This window comes from Labrus bergylta, chromosome 7 (assembly GCF_963930695.1).
Source record: "Labrus bergylta chromosome 7, fLabBer1.1, whole genome shotgun sequence".
NCBI classification, from domain to species: Eukaryota; Metazoa; Chordata; class Actinopteri; order Labriformes; family Labridae; genus Labrus; species Labrus bergylta.
This window is the reverse complement of record NC_089201.1, coordinates 1176847-1198080: the sequence shown is the minus strand read 5'-3', so window position 1 is coordinate 1198080 and position 21234 is coordinate 1176847. Positions and strand designations below refer to the sequence as shown.

The 21234-nt window shown below is 38.8% G+C and overlaps 1 protein-coding gene across 1 annotated transcript in view; it reads left to right on the top strand.

Moving 5' to 3' along the window:
- hsf4 (heat shock transcription factor 4) overlaps nt 1-3379 on the top strand; it is a 28874-nt gene extending 25495 nt beyond the window's left edge. Inside the window, exon 13 of the mRNA XM_020640460.2 lies at nt 551-3379. The gene's annotated coding sequence lies outside the window, so the exon portion shown is untranslated. The remainder of the gene's footprint in view (nt 1-550) is intronic.
- Nucleotides 3380-21234: the final 17855 nt, after the last annotated feature.

The window sequence follows — 21234 nt, the reverse complement described above, 5'->3', positions numbered from 1 at the left end:
CTGTGAGTCATGACTGTCTACAATGGGTGTAACACCCGAGTCCCACTGTCTGTGATGTTTTCAGAGTTTTCAGAGTCCTATCTTCACTTTGTTTACATCGCCGGGACGGCCGGCTGACTCCTCCCCTCGAGTATAAAAGTTGTTTAATTGAGGGACTAGAGAAAAGAAGAATAACATACTGTACTCACTACTTAACTGTGTTTCTAGATCATGCTCATTTCAGGTAAATTTACATGCAGTGTGAAGATACAAGCATAATAAAGATCGCTAGCATTAGCATGCTAACACAACAATGCAGCGCATTTAAAGCCTTAATAATAATAATGATAATAATATTAATGTTTTATCTTTAGTGGGTTATTGACACTTAAATCTGTTTTTGTGTAGAATCATTTTTGTAGTTTTTGTCCATTCTTGTTACAGTGTTTTCATGTTAAGAAGAGATCACACTATTAGTATGGAGAGGTGGATGATTACAGTAAATATATAGTGTCAAAGGTTAATGAATCTATGATCCGACACATAAAATCTAATTCATGTCTCTCCTCAGGGCCACAGAAGCTGCCGTTTCCCCTCCTTATTACTCTCTCGGCATGAGCTGGATCCCCCCGGCCCTGCCCGGCTGTTTCCAACACGTGGCTTTATTTATTTTCTTCACATTCATGTAGCTACATCATGCAGCATTGAAAACAAGCCTGTTTTCTTATATTTTCTGCTTGGAGACTGACAGTGGATCCATTATCTACTGGTTCCTTTGGCCGTAAACACCGACACTGGTCTTTTCTCAAGTTTTTCATAGTTAAACAAATGAAGTGCGTTCTGACATTATTATATATCGCCTCCAATAATAAGCCAGCTGGATGCAGACGGTGCATTCTTGGCTCCAGCACTTTAGTCTTTGTGTGAGAGGGAGTTCCTGCTTCTGGAAGTGACTATTTCTTCCTTCTCTATAAAGAATTTATAACGGATGTACCAATTCATACTTTTGCTATCTTATCCTTATTACAAACATACTGTATCTGTATCAGAGAGAGACTGGCATGAAGTTAAGGGCCAATGTAGCATACTGTATATTACAATTTATATGATTTTTATTTGGTCAGTGTAAGATTGTAGACATTTTAAGGGCTTATTAATGCATTTTAAATGACGATAAATGTGTCCAGACAGATCAGAGGTGAGTTAGCTTTTTGTGAAATCTGTTAAGAAAAACTTTTCAAAACGGTCGTTTTGAAGCATATCATGATATGAGGCTACCAACACTCAAGAACTCATCTAATGTATCTTTGCACAGGCCTGACATGTAGCCCGAGACTTAGAGGAACTTCTCTTCTGTCCATTTAAATGTGAAGTTTAGAGGAAATATGAAAAGATAGACTTCTCATTTGATAAAACCATGAACACCACTGCATTTTTGCACAATGTGTGTCATTAGCTCTAGTGTTAATTTCTGTTTGTAAATAAAGCAGCTCTTGTTGCTCAAGACATGCATGTGTCTTAAAGAGATACTGGCCTCAATTACAGGGTTTTCCAAAACTCACAAAGGACAAATACAGTCTATAATGACATTTTTGTTTGACGTAGGATGAATGTAAAGGCCCCCAAATGCAAAATCTGAAAGAAAAGGACAGAAACAAACAAACAACACTAAGCTGCCGAGGAGCCAGTCTTTTAAAAGAGAGAATTTATCACGGTGGAGTGGTTTCATTAAACGTATGGTGAGGTGGTGACTTGAGAATTTGATCACTTATAGAACAATGAAAACCTGCTTGAAAATGCATTTAAATTCTCTGGACGACTTAAAAAAAACATTACAAGCTTTAACAGAAAATGACATTAAATTTAAAATATGGTTTTATAGTTATTGGTTGCAACAATGAAAAGACAAATTCATGGGAAACTTACTGGAGATGAGTTGAATTGTGCAATACTGTACAGAACTGTGAGGATCTCGAAATTGCAATACATGGATGACCATAGGAATGTAGGTATAAGTTAATGTGAGTGGTGGACTTGGAAAAAAACTGCAGAAAGATGCACTGAAGAAGGACAATGAGAGCAAAAGCCCTGCAAGCCCTTCACACTGACACCGAAACTGGGGGGAAAGAGAATGTGTTGACATGGAGACAATAACAATTTAAGTGTTTTAACATGTTCGGAGAGGATATATTCTCAGAAAGAGTTTCTTAAAGATCACACATTATTCTCCTTTTCAACTAATTTAAACTAAGTTTCAAAGCTCCCTAAAACTTGTCTGTAAAGTTTCTTGCCAAAAATCCTATCTATCTATCAGCCCTTCTCAGAACAGGCTGTTTCTGTGACTGTAGCTTTAAATGCAAATGAGCTGTGTTTGACCACGCCCCCTTTCTGGAAAGGGATGTGACTCAGGCTTTCTTGAACCATGTTCTATTGTTCTATCTGAGAAGGCAGACTCAGAGGGCAGAACAAACACCTATCTGTGGGAGTGTCACCCACCTGGGGGAAGGGTTACTGCCCTTTGTGATGTCACAAAGGGAAAATCTCAAAACGACCTGTTTGAGCACACATTTTTTGAAAAGTGGAGCAGCCAGAAGACGGAGAGGATGGACTTTTCTCATCATTAGAGGGGTTCTAGACAGACTAGGGACACATAATTGTGTTAGAAAAACATGGTATTATGTATTTTGCATAATAGTGACCTTTAAAGAACTGAAGAACATGTTCATTACGTCTTATTATTATTGCCTCTGTAGGTCAAACACTTTTCGACACGGGGCTTCCTTCTCAGTGCATGCTTCAGGGAGGAAGCAGGTAGTGGTGAAATTGCACTAAAAAATCACAGTTGTATGAGTTTGAGAGTATTTTAGACATTGCTCCTATTCTTGTTCCTCATGATAATATGAGTGTTTATGATTTTATTGAAGGATTGATGAAAATATACATTCAGTTGCTGTTGTGTTCTTAAATTATTCTTATTCTTTTAATCATTTGCACTGGAAATGAATGAATGTGTGTTGTTTCAATGACATTTATGCTTGTCAGAATTGCAAATGGATAAGGATGTATTGTTGTTAAATGAGTGAACAGATCTCTGCTGTAACGAAGCCTGGCAATTCCAAAGACATTTCTGCACTGAGAACGGTGTCTATAGTACATCAACATTTAAATGCATCACAACATGCTGCGTGTAGCATCAGAAGAGAGACAGAGAAACCCTTTCTCCTCCCAGACACATTTTAGTGCTAAGATGTTTTTTTGAAAATGGGTTGTGACCCAATGAACATGTGAACTGTTTTGAATTAATTTTGCAAAGGCTAAAGTGTATTGTAACAGAGACTTGAATAACATGTATTCCAAATGTATATGAAATATTTAAGTTGTAAAAACAAATAAAGCTCTATAAAAGATGTTACACTCTTTGTGTTATTGTCATTGTGTGAGCACCTGACTGTAAGCCTCTTCCAACACCTTCAATCTACTTTTAAAAAGATTTAAAGAAACCCGCTCCCCAAGACACAGATCATCCTGCAGGATATCCAGGCTGCAGGAGCAACGTACCTGAAACTCCTTTTTCCTATTTCATGACGCACTTTGGGAACAGACAACAACAATATGTTGTTTGAGTGAAGACTGTGGCTTCAAACACTTTTCTTTTTTTCTTTTTTTTAAATTTAGAATCACACATCTCACAGACATTTGTATATATTGTTCATTTGTGGTTAGACAATAGAGTGATTCTTCTTTTCACATTTCTGTAAATTTATACAGAACAAAATAAGTCAAATAGAGAAAAATAATAGAAATAAAACAGAACAAATCAAATAAAAAGACAAATTGTAAGACATGGGGTGGTTTTCCACAACAAATACAAAAACGAAGCATACAGGGTTTCATAACTAAAGTAAAACCAGATTAAACAAAAGAAGGGAATTTAGGGGAGATATTGTATATATGTGTATTCAAACACTTCACATGAATACAGTTACACAAGTATGAGGGAATGCCAATGAGTTTGTCTACGCTGAGACAATGCAGGCCAGCCGACTCGATCATACAGAGTACAATGATGAGTCAGAGCCCTGAGATTTGTTATGAATCTCAGCACACCATGATATACAGTATCCAAAGATTTTAGGCACTGAGACGATGCATGCATACATGAAATCTCATGATAATCAATCAGGGGCATGAAAGTAGCAGTAACAAGTCCTTTTTAGCAGCAAAAGAAAAACAGGATTTGTATCTGAAAAAAAAACAGCACAAGGTGTTCTGCTTTGAATCTTTGAATCTGCCCCTAGTTTTTCTCTCTTCTGCATGTTTCCTGCAGGTTCTGTTGGTCTTGTCTTATCCTTGTTTGGTTTGGAGTGGCTGCACTCCTCTCCTGTTACTGATGCAGCACATATTACATTTTATGAATCCTCCAAATTAGATTCCCATCCTTTCAACCAGCCATCGACCTCAGCGTGTTAGTGGTAACACCGCTGTCTGAAATCGTCTCTCATCGATGATGTCAGAGAAAATGTTGGTTTCCTCAATGCTAGACCAGTAGAGCAGGAGTCTGGTCTGAAGCAAGACTCCAACAAAGTAACAAACAAGCTTATAGAAAACCACTGTGAAAACATGTTATTCCTTCTTTTGATTGGTGAGAATCTCTTAAACATAACTTTGTCATTAGTCTTATTTCTATATTTCAATACTGACGCCATTAGCTTTAATGATTGCAGCTAATTGAATTTACACAGTTGAAGAAACCTTTATTATTTTAAAACAAAATGTCACTCCATGGATATTCTAACTCCTTTATTCTTCCAAGCCCATAAATATTGAAAATAAGTAGTTTGTTGGAGTTAGAGTCTGTTCAGCAGCTGTGTGGCAAATATTTTATCACTCTGACCTGGAAGGCTCTTTTCATCTTTGCTGCTGAGTTGTCTTGGGTTTGCTTTGCGATTTAGGGCTTATACACCTGAACAGCTCGGGCTATAAAAAGCTGCTTTGACGTGCATCATGCTGTTTTAACAAAACAAGTTTTTATCTGACCATATCTATTTGACCTCTCTTTGTTCAATAGATTGATTCTCTAAAGTTCCAGTAAGTAACTTTTTAGTTTGTGCTGAATCAGTGTCCCTATCATACCCATTCACACTGGTAGCAAAGGGTTGCTATGGTAACCATCCAAGTCATACACATTCATTTGTTGCCGACGAAGCACCAGGAGCAACTTGGGGTTAAGTGTCTTGCCCTAAGATGTTGTAGAAAAAGTCTGTTACAAAAGAAAGGACACCTTTAACAGGATTAAATATGACAATTCTTTATTAATTCTATTTGAATGACGGTTCTGAATTGGGTGAGGTTGAACGTTTTGTTGTCGTCGATTAGAGAAGCTTTATCGGGGATCCACTGTACTGTAGCTCCGGGGAACGATAAACCCCCTTTAGATCCCTACAGAAAGTAGTAAAGAAAGAAAATGGAGGGAAGGGTGAGGAATGTGAGAACAAAAAGGGGAGGAGAGGAATGCTGGAAGAGGTGCGGTTGAGGTGTGGTCCTGTTCCCAAACTATGCTATCTATTCTGGACCATGCTGTTAATCACTTTCTGTGTCACCTACCCAGCGGCTGTCCTTTTTTAAGAACACAGAAATAATCCATTTTGTGCTGATGGTTCTGTTTTCTTATGTAGGTCATATAGAGACATCAGTATTCATTTCAGTCGGTTTCATGCAGAAATAAACTATTACCACAAGCAACGTTGCTAATGCAATTCTCCTGTAAGGTCAAAGGTCAATGTCAGAATCTCTTGGCTGATGATTTTTGCAGAACAAGTAGCAAAAGTTGCCTGCCCCATGTACAGAGGCTTTTTGGCATCCCCAGTTATAAGCCATATAAATGACTGCATAAAAGTTGCTTGTGATCTCATTTACTTATGCAGGTCATTTAGAGGCATCACTTTTAATTTGAATCTGTTTCATAACCTTTGTTATAAACTAGAAATGCTTTGCAAGCGGTATGCAGTATAATTAGCCTTCTTATTAACATCATTGTGTTTGTTGGTATTAAATGGTTATAATCTTCAGTCACAGTGTTGAATTGAATTTGCGTCTTATTTCTTATCATTGTGTAATCTAAACTATATAAGAGGATCTTGGTGTTGTAATGACTTTACTTTATGTGCACAGGCTGATATTTGATTCTCAATAGTTTCAGCTCCACCAATAGTAGTGCTGGGCTGTATTCAAGAGTTATTATTAGACCTTTTTGAAAAAGCTTTAAAAAATGTTTTTAGAACTACAGCCAAGTGGGAAATGATCCCATATAACTTTCTCTTTCTCTCCAACCCTCTTTGTCTTCCCTCTCCTCTCCACTGCCACTCCCTCTCTTCTCATGTCCTCTAAATCTCTCCGCCTGTCTTCAGTTCCCATCTGTTCTTTACCTTCAGACTGCCCCTTATATTATTATTTCTTTCAGATCAATACAGAGGGTATATCCAAAATCCTATTCCTCCACCTTCCATCTTCTTGTCTACGTCTTCTGTGTCATTGTGGATTAACTGTCCTTCACATTTCTACATTTTTCTTCCACGTCTTCCTCACCCTTCATTCTGCACCGTATTTTCTCTCTTATCACCTCCAAGTCTTCCTGTGCTTGCTTCATTTTGTAACTGTTTTGCTCGTCACACAATCTCTCTCACATCCTCTTATTCTATTTCTTCTCTCGCCCCCCCCCCCCCCCCCCCCATACTGCTGCATTATTCAGACTGAGCGCTATTTGGAAAGGCTTGTGTTGTCCCTGAGTACCTCTCTTCTCATCGCGCTCCATGGAGCATCACTCTAGAGTTTAACCCCTCCACGCAAAACCTCCTGGACTGTACCAGAAACACACACAAACATGCACCACGTCGGATTGTTGCAAACACACACACACACACACACACACACACACACACACACACACACACACACACACACACACACACACTCTGTCAAACTCATGAATCTCCTCACACACACATGCATTCAAAATGAAGCATTTTCCAGCAGATATTGAGCTGAATGTTAAGAAGTTCTCTCAGTTGTCATATCACATGTGCTTCTTCCTCACACTTCTTTTCTATATTTCTTCCCCCAAATCCCACCCTGTGGTCCTCAGAGATCACTTAAGCCACCGCTGCAGGCAGTTGTGGGGCCAGACTTACAACAGAACTGAGCGTCTTTTATTCATAACTACCAGCAGCACCAAGCCGAAGAACTTAATCTGCAGGCGCCACAGCCTGACAACACAGAGCAGGGACAGCATGCCACACCACAGGCGGGGAAAAAAAAGGGAAAAAGCAGAAACATCTTTGCATTTTTTATGACTTCATAAGGCAGCGAGGACTGAACAGAAACACAAAGAGTTGCTGAAGGGTTACTAGAAGGTCCTGCTTCCTTAGTGTTGGGTAAAGGAGGAGGAAGATCAGATGTGAAGGAGAGTGTGTGTTTGACACTCCTCACTTGTTAGATCACGTGCACAGACAACAATCGATGACATATCTATGAAGGTCAAAGATATGAAATCACAATACAAACAAAAAAGAGTTTGAGCTGCTTTTCTTTAAACATTTGCATCTTGATGTGTTTTGGCATGTTATTGAGTTTCTTCTGTTTTTCAGCATCATGGCGTCTTTGGCAGCTCAAACATGTCTCTGTTCTCTTTGAAAGTGAACATTTGATTTCCCTTCTTAATTTCCGCTTTGAAGTTGTGCAACTGAAACACAAGGAACACCGTGCAAGGTTTGAGCTGTGAGCGCTCGCAGCAAATAAAGTCAGGTTTAGCGATATGATGTGACTGGGGCATCATCAGGGTTGAAACTCTTTTGCATTTTTCATGCAAAACGTCTTTTTTTAGCCTTTCTGGTTGTGAGGATGCTGCGAGCTGCCACAGAAATGGAGCTGCTGACGTCAAACAAGACTGGGACATAGAATAAGAGATCATTTATGTTTGTTACAAAAGACAGACATCTTAAGGTTACAGATGCTGAATTCATCATACACTCAGCTTTGTCATTGTATTGCACTGTACATTTCTCCTCTTCATTTACAGTCATCTTCATAGCTTTGAAGAAGCTGCTCCACAATCTATTTAACTATTTAGATCATACATTCAATATGAATTCTGCAACCACAGCCTGACAGTTCATTGAGGAAAAACTGAATGTTTCTATAATCCATGGAAAATGTCAACAGCAATTATAATTCACATTGAAAATGAAAGTGCTGGCACATTAGATGATAGAACTTGAAAATGAATTTGACGACTGCAGATGAACAAAAGGTACTTGAGGTAGGGGTGTATGATTGGACGATAATAAATATGAGAATCTTTGGATGATCTGTCACATGTGTTCTTATAGATACCTTAAATAAATTTAGCATAAAAAACTAATTATATTCGTTGGTCATCTTAAGAAAGGTTGGTTACAACTTACTCACCAATATAAACCTCAAATATTGATGAACGCACATAATTTTCTGCTCACCTGTAAATGTGTTATAAGGTATAAACCTGTATTTTTATGTATTAATTTGTGTGTTCATGTATTCAGTTTCCATCATGAGCACTTTAGCAAAGCAGCAAAAGTTACAGTGGTAAGAAAAAACTGCCTTATTAAAAGACAGAAATCTTCGGCCGGATCCCCGGCTCATGACGAAACAGCCTTCACAGGCCTAGACTGCGCCAGGTTTGGAAAGGGATAGGGGGAGAGATGGGATAAGATGCAACACAACAGCACAGCAATAGACACACAAGGTATGTGAAGAAAGAGCTGCAATGCTGTACACTTATCAGGGCACATATAGGGCACTTAAAAGCAAGGACAGCTATAGCCTACTTTACTCTGGACCAACATTATTGTACATCTAGAAGAACATATGAGACACTTAAAAGCCAGGCAATATAAGACATGCATTAAAACAGGACAGCAATACTCTACATTTAGCAAAGAACATAAGGTATATAAAAGCAGGACAACAACTCACAACTCATATAGGCCGACATTATATGTATGTATGTATGTATGTATGTAGGCCAATGGCATCTAACAAGGCACATGTCAAACTTGTGGTTGATCTCTAAATCAATTTTTTTGTGTTTTCATGAAATACATTTTGAGTATCCAGTACTTCAGTGCATAATTGAGATTAACCAGGCTTGCTAGTATGGTCTCAAACAGTCTGAAACACACAGTGCATACTCCTTCTGGTTACACAAACACAGTCACATTGTCTTTTTTTTATCTAGTAAACACAACTTTTGCACTGCAACAAATTACAACTATTAGACAGTTCACCATTACAGCTGAACAAATCAGTGCATTCATTTAAAAATGAAAGTAGCCCACTATATTTATATGTGTGTAAGTGACCATAAAGTGAACACAGTGCATGTGTACAGTGCAATCATCTAAATTAGACAGGATGGAGGGTATTGATGAGCTAGGGTTGCTAACAGACAAATGAAAGTCGTCTGCATATAGTGGGACTTTCCCACTGGTTATCCCCTCAAAGGTTTGGCACCGTGTCAGTGAAATAGAAAACAGTTTAATAATGACGTCAGGAGACTCACACTTTGATTGTGTTTTTTTTTCGGACGCCTGTGGAGCTGTATTCAGACAGTTCACCCAATAAATAAAGTTTTGTCCAAAGCTAAATTTCTGCACAGTTTGTAAGAGGAAGCCCTACTTCACAATCTATCGAACACTTTTTTAGCATCTGTGGATATCACCGGTTTGGGTGTAACAAGTTGAAGGTCAGTATATAATGTTAAAAAGCATACAAGTATTAAAATGGGAGTTCCTTCCTTGGACTAATCCTGTCAGAACTGGGGATAAAACATGGATGCACTTTTTCTAATCGTATTGCTAAAGAAATTTTGATAATTTTGTAGTCACTGTTAAGGAGCTAGATGGGTAGGAAAGTCTGACAGAGCAACAAGTTTTATCCTTTTCAGATAGGAGACATGTGACACTGTGTTGAGGCCTGTCTTAAAGTGTGTGTGTGTGTGGGGGGGTAATTGGCCCTTAATTGTACATAATAAGAAGCAAAGGTGCCACCTCATTTGAAAAAGCTTTATAATATTCTGCTTGAATCTCCTCAATAGACAAAGGGCTATCAAGTTTAATTATTTCCGCTTCATCCAATTGAGGCAAGTTTATGCCTTTAAAGTAGAGATTGGTCAAACTTCAGTTGTTCCCACACCCTGAGGGATACAGATTTTTGTAAAAGTCAGAGAGCGAATCATTGATCAAATTGTGGTTCAGAGCTGTGGAACCTGCAGAGGTCTTAATTTGTGCAATTCTCCTTTCAACACATGACTGACACGCTTGTTGAGCGAGGAGTTCACCAGACTTATCAGCATGCTCAAAGATCAAGTGACAGGCTTTGAGAATTAATTGCTTTGCTTTTGCAGTTGAAGCCAAAAAAAGTTTGAAGGCTGAATTTTTGTTGTTGATAGCGCTCAGGAGTTGGGGATACAGCATTTTGTCTATTAGCCTGTGCTATATTACCATCAGAGAGCACCTTCAATTTAGAGATACTCTCTTTTTAACTATTTGCCCCAAAGCTAATAACATGGCCATGCTGGATAATTTCAGGGTTTCACATAGGATCCATTAGGACATTCCTATATTCCAATATTAGTCTCAATAAAAAGCTTGATTTGACAATCTATTAAAGAGGTCATATTATGCCCTTTTTGGGGTTCGTATATTTAATCTATGTACCTACTAAAGTATGTTCACAATAGCTAAAGTTATAAAAAAGTGTCTGTTTTCATGAACTGCCGCTCCATGCACCGGCTCGCTTCTCACTCTCTCTCTAAGACTCTGAAGTGCCCACGTTCAGAGTCACCACGTGTGCCAAGTCTGATCTGATTGGTCGGCCTGTCGGCTCTGTTGTAATTGGTCAGTCGCTCAGCACGGTTCTCTGAAATGTCACGCCCCTTTTACCATATTGGGAATGCAGCCACTTTGGCTTAGAGGAGAGCAAAAACATTGGCACCTTAGCACTACTGTGCTACCGCAGGCTACGGCATATCGTGGGCGTGCTACAGAAGTGAATGGGCCTGCAACATGACCTGCTGGGCATGCCACAACGAGCCAATGGGCTTAGATCAGTGATCTCACACTGACAAGACGTCACACTGGCAAATTTTTATCGAGGGGGGATAGAACCGAGCGTTACATGCAGCTAATGCTACAGCTAACAGGAGGACGTAGGAGAAGCCGCGCTTCCGCTGACTTTGAATTTTTGCACATAGATGTGCCTGAACATGTACAGGACACATGGAAAACACACTAAAGAGCATATAAAACCAGAAAAAGCATAATATGACCCCTTTAATTCAACAAATGTAGGTTTGGAAATTAAAAGCAGATTCAAAGTTCAATATCTCCACTGATTATCAGTAAGTGTCTGTCTATATTTGGCAGACTAAAGAAGAAAGAATAAATCAAATCTTCATTGTCCCAGTTGGGTCCATAAATGCTGGCCAGAGTGACAGGTATGTTGAAGAGCTGCCCGGATACAATAATGTTTCTACTAGTGTTGTAGTCAAGACAACACTAACCGAGAACAGGACATACCCAAGACCAGAGTGCTCCAACACCGAGACAAGATCAAGACATTTAGGGATCGGGACCGAGTCAAGACCAAGACCATAAAAATCAAATAAATGCAAATCTTGTGCAACAGGCGGGTCACTCAGTCTGTAACACTTGGAAGGTTTCAGGCATGAACGAGGGATAAAAATCAAATTATGAATGAATTGAAGGGGGGCATGCGTATGTTCCCACATTTCTAAGATTTTTTTCAATTTATTTTTTTTTTTTTCACATTTCCTTTTTCCCCCTCACTTACATGCACGAGCACCGTCCCTCCAGAACCTGACCTCAGCTCATCACTCACATTGTGTAGAAACTACGTCGTCTCTTGTCTCATTCAGCGGTAAGTAACTTTACTTTATCAAAATACGTGTTAAAAAAACCTGACTATTTTACTACACTCTACAGCCAACGACACACTCACAGTATAAACTCTGTCACCTGTAACACGCTTTGAGTGTGGGCTCGTGCACGCAAGAGGTAGAGAACGAGCAGGGAGACAGGGAGGCGTCTGATTGGTTCATCAGATTGGTACCTTGTGGCAGACATTGGTCAAAGTTTTTACAGACTTACAAACTGATACAGACGACAGATTTTCTTTCAGTGCTCATGAGTTATTAATTTCTGTCAGGCCATTTCATTTAAAATCTTAAAAAGTGTATCTGGAGAAAATGACCAACCCTGCCTTAGTCATTGGCAAAGAAACATGGGGTAGTGTATGACAAGTACCAGGATCTGTATTGCTGTGTGCTTCATGACATCAATATAACAACCGCAATAAACATTGTTAGACATGCACTGCAGCAAATTCCTCTCCCTACTGATAAAAAAAATAAAGCCTGAATAACCACATCATTGATAAAAAAAGCTATTTCTGATTCAGAACTTTGAACAAAATGACAAAAAAAAATTCCAGCCAACTGACCTCTGACCTACTGCATTGATTAGCACTTTTTCCTAAAACACTTGGCTGTTTACATTTCTCATTAACAAGCAGCCGTAACACATTCAACTTGCAAGACCCGACCTTGTTGCTGCTTGTGTCAGTGTATGGTAAACAAGTTGGGAACAGAACGATCGTGCTGCAGAGAGAGTGCTTGTGAGGTAGAGTGAAATCAGGACAAATTTATTAGTATGCAGTAAGATTGACGACAATGCCCCCACAGAGGCTCAGTGAGTGTCCTCACACAGCAACAAGGTCCTGCATTTGAATCCCCTGGTGGGGCTCTTTCTGTGAGAGGTGTACTTGTTCTTTGTGGGTTTCCTCAGGGTGCTCCTGTTCCTAAAATTGCCCCTAAATGTGAATGTGCTTCTGTTTTTTTATGTGTGTGTTTTTGGAAACGAAACGAAAGCTGAGGCAGGTTTTAAGCCTCTTGACGAACTGTTACATCGCCACCACCTGTCAATCATGTCAGCTACACTCCTAACTATGGATAACACATGTCGTTTTCTAAATAAAGGAAAGATTCACCCCTTGTACAGTGTGTGAACTAATCAGGCTGTGAACATGTTTCTTTCTGCTGTAAAAACTGCTTTTTTGTCAGTCATGTGTATGTGACTTCCGGTGTTCCTGGAGTGTTTTCCCATTATAATGAGTACATTTTGTCTGTTTTCTGGAGATCTCAACTTAGTTATCTTTTTATTTCTAGAGATCTTGAGAAAACAGCTCAAATGAACTTGTTATCACACAGGGGAAACCAGCATTGTTAATCTGAGAGGGGGTCAGCCCTATGTTCCCACATTTCTAAGAATTTCCTCAAAATTAGGCCCTATGTTCCCACAGGTTAGGGTTAGGGTAAGGGTTAGGGTAAATTACCCTACAAAAATTTATGAAAAAGGAAATGTGGGAACATAGGGCCTAATTTTGAAAAACATCTTAGAAATGTGGGTATATAGTCACGCTCCCCCTGAGAGAATAAGGAAAATAAGTCTGGATCTCTAGAAAATAACCAAAATGAACTCATTATGGTGCTAAAACAGTTGAAAAAAAGCATGTCCTCCTCAACAGAAATCAATGGACAGGCTTTACATCTGATATAACATATCTGTGCCTGATTATCTTGGGCAGTCTCAGGTATGCTGCAATCCAGAATATCAGTAGAGTCAGATGCTGTAGGTTTTTATAATCATATTACTTGATGTGAGGCTTTTTCACATTTTGGAGCATGGGGACACACTGATCTAGAGGTTGGTGTGTGTGTGTGTGTGTGTGTGTGTGTGTGTGTGTGTGTGTGTGTTTTTTTTACAGTGGCGGACAAGAGCGATCGAGACGTGAAAGGGCACTAAAGCCTGCAGGGGTGTTGAGTGTAAAAGATTTATTGTTTTCAAGAAGAAGTAGGGAGACAAGTCAGTGAAGTTATTATCAGACCACATAATTATATGTGTAGACGTAGAGGAGTCTCCTTGCCAGTTCACAATTTTGCAAATGAACCTTTTTTAGGATCAAACTTTGAATTAGAGCAACAATTTTGTAATATCACAAAATGAAAGTATTTCATATGCTTGTGTAAATTGAAAAATTACAAGTCATAGCTGCTGTACAGTCTAATCTTTGTTGTCCTTACAATAACACAAAGTATATCCACACACACACACACATACACACACACACACACACACACACACACACACACACACTCACACACACACACACACACACACACACACGCATGTATTTGCACACTCTTGCACACATGTATACTCGTTCCCCATTGACTGTTTTCTGTTCTGTTTGTGTGGATTAAGAAAGATTACACTTCATGGACACATGCCTCAGTGCCTTTGAGGATTTGCGGTTGTTACTTAGTGTTACTGTGACTTCCAGCATTCAGTTGTAGCTGTCTAAAGCCTGTATCTGACTGAGAACTATACTTGTGTTTATAGTGGGCTGTCTGTGTCATGTCTATAGGTCAGTAGTGAGAGGTCTGCAGATGACAGGGATGTCCTAAACAAATGCTTGAGAACCTGCAGGGTCAAACTCTTCTGGTGCATCCATTTACAGTCATGGAGAAAGTAAGGTGTTGCATTTCTGATCTGTTTTATAAAAAAAACAAAAAAAAAACAGCTTTCTTTTGTATTATTTGCAACGTATTTATAATGTAAAGCCCTAAAACATACTTAAAGAGTGAAAATGTTGCCAGTTGAAATAACACTGACATTCCCACCAAGGCTTGTAGAACCATGCTCACGTCCAATGTTTCTTATTTCTGCAAAAATTCCTTTTCAATCAAGATGAATTTCAATGGAGAAGATCTGCATTATTGTATTTACATTTTATTTAAAAAAAATAAAAAGTTTTCAAAACCATACCTCGCTTTGGTCAAGGTATTAACCTATCATAAAGGTTTCACGCTGATAGCTGCTTATACTGCTACTACTACACTAAAATTGCTCCTGTTGCTCTGTCTGCAGCGTATGAATGCCAATGAATGGGATTAGTTACTCAATATATAGCAACCTCTGACATCAGGGTATGAATGAGTAGATGTGACATGCAGTGTAAAAGTCAGAAGACTAGAAAAGCGCTATACAAGCTCAAATCCATTTAGCATTTCCCATAAAGCTATGGAACACCAGGTTTGCTTTTACCAGTGGTTCTCAACCTTTTTTGACCCCATTTTGACATCACAAAACTCTGACAACCCAATAATACATCTGCATGATGGATAACTCTGCAGGTTTGGGCATTGGCTATGACCCCCATTATGTTTTAATATAAAATATATTTTTATTGATCACTAAATAAACATTTCAGGAGACCCCATTTGAATTCCATGCAACTCCATTTTGGGTCTGGACCCCAAGGTAGCCTGGCTTATACCTTCATAACATCTGTGATTAGGTTCATAAGGGCTCTGGCTTTTGTCTGACACATTAAAAAAAAGGGGTTTTATGGCCTGAGTTTATACCTGTTGGATCATTTCCCACCATCCCTAACAGCACATTAGCAGAATACAGGATTGTGGAGATGGAACCTTTTTCAGGCCTTTGGCATAAGTATCTTTGTTTCTTTGTTATTTTTCACCCTTGATATGATTTTTTAAAAGAAAACTTCCCTCGTTGTTTCTCTGTGTGATTTAATTTAGGCTTTGATAATCAAAGGAAAATTCTAGCATTTTTTCAACATTGGCCTTGATCCCATGAATGTGTGTTTTGGCTGTGCTGACTGTTCAGAAAATGTTTATTTATGCAACGGGAGCAAGCTTTGTAACACATTTAAAAATGCAGATTCCATGAATCATTTGAAACAGCAGCCAACAAGAGTAAATACAAAGGGCACTGTGGCCACCTGGATTATATCTCCTAACTGACAGATGTAAACCTGCTAAAGAAACAACCAGTCTGCACACCTGGATGACTGATAAGCCAACAAACACTTCCTGTTCGTATGCAGTAGTAACACTCATTACATACTTCTATAGATCATGATTTGGTAAAGAATTTATGAAAAAAAGTCCAGCATGTAGTAGTACATTTTCTTATATGTTATCATATAAATAGCACACACTTTGACACATCAATGCATTTTAAACTCGTCATTGAAGCCTGTGGTTTCAAAAGGAAAATGGTTATCATCGTGAAACAGTTGTGTAAGTTTTAAAATTGAGGAGTTTGTAATTGTGAGAGAACTTGCTGAATGTAGGTTGAGTTATCTGGAGCTTGGTCATACTAGCCCTCTGATTGCTTAGTTTGGTGACTTGTGATGAGTAACAATTGTTGTTGTTGTGGATTTGATGAAATATAGTAAAGAGTAAAGTGCTGCTGAGAAAGTTATTCACAAATCTATATTTTGAGTTTCATACAGACCACCTTCACCTTAAAAGCATACCTAACCTTCTGCTACTGGATGCTTTGAATTTCCCTCGGGATCGATAAAGTATCTATCTGTGCAATAAACTGCAGTTCCTTGAGTGTCCACTGGAGGCTGGCTGCAAAAGTCCCAGAAGTCCCATTTACACCCATGTTAAAATGCCCAATTTGACAGCAGAAGTAAACATTTCAAGCCTAGGACATAAAATTGTTTTGTCTTTATCGGCACATAGGCGGTGGGGTTTTTTCAGGGCTGTCAGCTTTAACATTAGTATGTATGATGCGATAAGGTCCAACCTCTTTAATTGCATTATTTGCCTACTATTTTTTGCCTTTCAGCGCACCATAAGTGTGAACCTAGTGTCTTCCTGCTGCCAGAGTAATTCAATTCAATTCAATTCAATTTATTTTGTATAGCGTCAACTCATAACAAGTAATGGGGAAACAAACACCACCACTGCTCCTGTGAACGGCTCATTTCACTTTAAAAAAAACTCCCAGGTGGCTCATTGACAAGTCAAAAGTATTATGCACCTAGTGACATAAATCCTTTCACTTTTTTTTTTTTTTTTACCATTTCTTTGAGCTATTCTTCTTTCTTTTCCATCTGTAGCAAGTTCCTTTTTCTGTTGTTAAGTAAATGCAAAACTTTCAATCTTCCGAAAGTTCCTTATTTTCTTTCAAAATAATCGCCGGTTTTTACTCAAACAGGAAGTTAAGTACCCTCAGCTTAATGTTTGTACAAAATACAACTAAAAAGCATAACAAAGAATTGTTTCTTTCGAAAAGTGTCTTTGCTAAACTAAAAGCCCACAGTGCAAATGCTGTGGCATTAACCAGGGATTATTAGACATCATTTTGTACACGCACTCCAACATATATAATGTGTAAAAGTGTAAGCCCTTCAAAACAATAAAAATAAACCTTTAATTTCACAAATAAACACTTTGAAGCTGTCTCCTACCTCCACGTCATGGTTTCAGGCCACTCTGATGTAGCAGCACAGCGGTTATTTAAATAATACATCTTAAAAGTCAAGATCATGAAGTCATTTTGATTTTCATTCATTTTGATTCCCAAACCATGACACTGGGAAGAACTGTTTGATTTTGTTAAAGTGGACTTAAAAACAGTTTTGAAATACAGCCCTCGACAGCCCTATTGATCACATCAAGTCTTAGCATTTTACATAATTAGGGGCGTGGCAGATCTGACTGACAGGTGGGGACGTTGTAGCTGTTTGCTTACCGTAATTCTATCTCTTTGCCTTTTTTCAAGGTTGAATGAAAGTTAGTTTGAGACAGCATTTTCAATATGGCCACCACCATCATTTGGCTTCCAAAACTTTCCTTCACAATAATAGGTTACATCACTGACATTATGTCCATGTCTTATACAGTCTTTAGATGCAACAAGACAAACTGATTTTTTGGTCTCGCATGACTTTCAGACAGTGGCCTCCTGTTTTTCTTGACCCAACCTCGTAAATGACAATTACATGGAAAATGACACTGTTTTGCCAGTAACTATAGACTGACAGGTCACATATTATTCAAAATATTTGTTTTTTGAACACTTATATGTTTTCCCAGTCTGTCAACAAACCCTCAAATATGAGAAAAGTCCATGTATGTCTTTTGCCTGCTCCACTTTTCAGACAATGTGTGCTCAAACAGGTCATTTGGAGATTTTTCCCTTTGTGACATCACAAAGGGAAGTAGCCCCTCCCCCAGGTGGGTGACACTCTCACAGCTAGGTGTTTGTTCTTCCCTCTGACTCTGCCTTCTCACTGTAAACGGCTGGGCATGGAGTGAGAAAGCCTGAGTAAACCCAAGCCGTTAGAGCTCACTATAGTGTTTGAATCTACAGACACAGAAACAGCCTGTTCTGTTGTTTATAGACATGATGCAGGATCAGAGTGTATTTCAAACAAGAAACTTCACAGACATGATTTGGGGAGCTCTGAGACTTGTTTAAACCTGTTTAAATAAATACAATATGTGACCTTTAATATTATTACAGCAGCAATATACAAACTGTTCTAAAATGTTGCTTTTTATATTTGAATCCATGAAGGCAGCCTGGCCTGTAGTGCGAGTTAAAGTGAATAAGACACAACCCACATGGTAATGTTGACGTTAACTCTTTCCAGCTGGCTTTTTTTATTGACCACACAATTGTATTTATGAGTCCATGGTTTTTAAAGTGTTTGCTGTCTTCAAAGTTGGACACAGTTTTGCCTCAGAGGTGGACAGTTGAACTGTTTTATGACCAGCTTGTTTCATGCAAACCCCACATTCATATTCACTGCAACCCAAAGAAAGACTTGTGTAAATAATTCAGTTCTACTTTGTTTAGTTGCCGCGTTGTCCTCGAAGCACCGTAGACTAAGAAAAGCTAAGAAAAGAAAAAGAGGGTCCTTTTCTTTTTTTTAACTTTTGTTTCAATCCAGAAAATGCTTTTGAATAATTTATGGAAAACTTGGGTTTATTTTGAGAGCTTCGGGGGTCTCTGGTGTACTTTGTTTTAGGCTACTGGTTCCCTGAATTTATCCATCAGGGCCCTTTTTTACTTGTAGGCCTGTCTTTGGATCTGGTATTCCATCTTATCTTTAAGCTCGTTTTTAGGCCCATCATCACTTCCTAGCAATATCAACCAAAGCAAATATATCAGGCTGCTCCATATTGTGGTGAAATAATGCCGTCATTAAAGAACCACTTGTTATGTAACCTGAAATCCACTTAAACCTCAATGATGAGTTTTGTATGTTTATATGCTTGCTACATTGGCTGTTAAAAACAGTGGTACATGGTGCTGTACTTGTCAGCACACTTTTTATCGACGTCATTCCTCTCTTTCAGAGGAACATCACTTACCTTGAGAGTGCTTTTCCCTTTTTTTTTAATCCTTCATTTTCCCTCAGCTATTCCCTGAAGTGCTGCGCTTCGTCAGTCAGGGGCTTGTTGTCTCTCCCAGATCTGGAACTAATACAGAGTCTGGCTATACTGACAAAGTACTGCTGCCCATAAATGATGACGATCTGCTGCTCTGTTTTAGTGAAAAAGACACTTTTTACAATTTTACAAATGTCACACAGAAGATTATCAAGTTTGAAATTCACTCTTGAGACATCTGAGTCACGATACAGCATTTTAATACGTGCTCTTCTCCCGTTTAATATGTCTTCTCTTCTTTTTTTTTCTTTGTAAACATTGACTACTAACTCGAAAGAGAGCTTGTGGAATTTCTTTCATTCAACCCATCTGAATGAATAACGCTAAAATGACAAGAAAGAACAGTGAAGGCAGCATGAATTGAAACTAACTGTCAAATATACAAACATAAATCATGTCGAATTATGAATTGGTAAATTGTATTTGAAAGACCATTTTAGTTAATATCCATCCAAATCCTCCACATGTCCAGAGTTGGTTAGGTGCTTGATTTAAAAAAATAAAATAAAGAAACAACCAAATATTCATTAAAGGATAAAAAAATTAGTTTTTCACCTGATTGTTTAGGGAGTAAGCGATGCTGCCTCAAAGACACAGAGTAAACATTTATTTTTACAATTACAAAAAAATTAAAATCTGAAACAGCTGCAGATGAAATGATAAAATGTCTTTGATTGAAGTTCTTATGTAAGACAAAACAAAGACACAGCAGAGGTGGCCGGGCTGCAGGCAGAGACATGTACATCACAACTCGTCCGATACATTTGGTGTTATTTAAAGAAAATGTTTGTAATAGCCCAACAACTTTCCAATCCGTCCAGGGCCTCGCTCTGGGAGCAGGAGTAGGCGGGTTGTTGCTTTCTTTAAGGCCCACACAGTGCACTGAACTCAGATCAGTCACAGCTTTGGTGTTCTGTTTGATTGTTTACCACTCCAATAAACGCTTCTCTGAAATGGAAACACCTTTGTACAGAGAGCAGTGAGCTTTTTTCACTTACTTTAACACCTTGTTTCAAAGCCATCTTTCTGCCAGGGTTTGAAACCATCACAGTGATATCTATGTCTGTCAGGAAGTTTTCAGTAACTTTAACTGTGAGCCTTTTCAAAAACCTCCAAAATATTCAAGCATTTTTTTTCAAAGCTCACCAGAAGGGTTATGCCTGTGATCATCTTTTTTCTATTTTAGTACAAGAACACAAACATGGAAAACCTTGTTTGACTTATCATTTTGATATCCAGTTATATGTGACCGCTCATCACTGTCTACTTTGTTAGACTTAGTGTGTTACGATGACCTAAAGTTACCCCTGTATGTACAACTCACTCGTGGGACGGGGCTTTATGATGCCTTTATTTGTCATTTAATGTCCCTCAAGTAAAATAGAGCTTAAAAAACTTTGGTACACAGGGCGGCTGTGGCTCAGTTGGTAGAGTCGTCGTCTCTCAACATGAAGGTTGTGATCCCCAACTCCTGCAGCAACATGTCCGATGTGTCCTTGGGCAAGACACTTAACCCTGAATTGCTCCCACTGCTTTGTTGGCAGTGTTTGAATGGGATTAGTTACTTCTAATGGCACACTCTACTATCTGTGTGAATCATAGACTGTAATTATTAATGGACAAATCTGGCTCATCTGCAGCAGCCGCCATGCTGGAAATGCTGTGTCAACCTAATGACAGGCTTAGAGACGGACCTGAGGCGGGTTTTAAGCCTATTGACCAACCGCTAAATCGCGCCAGACCGGCAACTCCAAATTTCCGGTTCCTGAGACCAAATGGAACCACCATACCTTCCATTCTGTCCTCTTCACTGTTAAGTTTATTTACCCAGTACTTTTAGTAAAATGTTATCATCGAGAGCA